This window comes from Octopus bimaculoides, chromosome 17 (genome assembly GCF_001194135.2).
Source record: "Octopus bimaculoides isolate UCB-OBI-ISO-001 chromosome 17, ASM119413v2, whole genome shotgun sequence".
Classification (NCBI taxonomy): domain Eukaryota; kingdom Metazoa; phylum Mollusca; class Cephalopoda; order Octopoda; family Octopodidae; genus Octopus; species Octopus bimaculoides.
Genome location: NC_068997.1, coordinates 26,836,940 through 26,838,516, shown reverse-complemented (window position 1 = coordinate 26,838,516; position 1,577 = coordinate 26,836,940). Strand labels below are relative to the sequence as shown.

Genomic DNA, 1,577 nt, shown 5'->3' with positions numbered 1-1,577 from the left:
GAGAGAGATAGATACACACACATACATACACCATGAGCAATAAATCGGGAGTGGATAATGATATTGTATATTATTAATAATAATAATAATAAAATTACGAGTTATTTTAAGTGTCGCCCCAAGAATGACGGATAAATTTTTAAACCTATCAAACACGGAATACGTGCGAAGTGGCAACAGCCGGGAGCGGAAACTAGAGCTGAATAAGGCTTTACAACACTCACCACTCATTGCATGAATGACTACATACACACACACACACACACACGTATATATATAGTATATTCCTGGTTATGGTATATAAACTGGTGTGGGGTTGTAACGTACGGTCTTTTTTACTTAGTATAAAGGGCGAAGGTCAACGAGTTAAGAAATTCTATAGTGTTGGTATCTAATAAAAACACATTGAAGTAAAGCTTAACCGGTTTAATTAAGGGAAAATATTCAATGAACGTTGAGGGCACTTGGACTTAGCCTAAGCCACATATCAATATAAAGGCTTAGGCTTACCTTAACTACACTCAGCTTCAATACTATATATATAGATGTCTTTTGTGTGTGTATGTGTGTGTCCTCATATGACTAGTAGTGCTTGCTCTGACTAATTAAACAGAAATTAAGTGATGACAAGTTGTTCCAGCTGAGAGACGCGAACCAACCAAGTAATAGTAAAATACACCGGACTTGATGAGCTGGCTGCCTTTCCAATTTTATCATTAATAATAGTAAATACAAACATTAACTAATTTTGACTGACTGCGATTGAAGACTAGGGATTTAATTAATAATCTAGCAGGAAAAGAGTTCCGGTTATTACCGTTGTTTTTTGTTTTTTTAAATAATATGTATGAAATTTACTTACTACGAATTCTGTACTTATTGAAAAATTTTCTGCGTGGATTATTTTCACTATTTGTTTTATAATGAAAATGATATGAGAATATATAGAAATAGTTAAATAACGGGTAATGAAAGTACCAAGTAAAAAAATTTGTGCGTAGGGGTTAGATATAATCTACAAAATAAAGACACGTCGAGCCCAATAGAAAGCAGCAATCGTACATATAGAGGTTTAAAACTGTGCGAATATAAATAAATAATGTGTATATATAAATAATTAATATTACATAATATACATGTGTGTGTATAATGTAGGTGTGTAATATATGCATACGCACACGTATATATAGATATATGAATGTATCTGAGTAGAACAACTATATTCAGCATATATATACTCACACACGTGTGTATATATAATCACATATACACGTGTATGATACACATATATATATACACACACAAACATAGCAATACACTATATAAATTCATTTATATACATCTATTTTTATACATATGAAAATGTATATTTATTTAACATATACAAATGAATATATTTACGAAATGTACATATGTATCTTTCAGAAATATAACACATGATGTGGGTGTGTGTACATATATATATATATATATATATAAGAGAGTGTGTGTGTGTATACATATATCATATATGTATATATATATATATATATGAGAGTGTGTGTGTGTGTGTACATATATATATATATATATATATA

General features: G+C 30.1%; 1 protein-coding gene across 2 annotated transcripts in view; it reads right to left on the bottom strand.

Moving 5' to 3' along the window:
- Positions 1–1,577, bottom strand: part of LOC106878472 (calcium-transporting ATPase type 2C member 1) — a 51,891-nt gene that overhangs the window by 36,820 nt on the left and 13,494 nt on the right. The window lies entirely within an intron of this gene.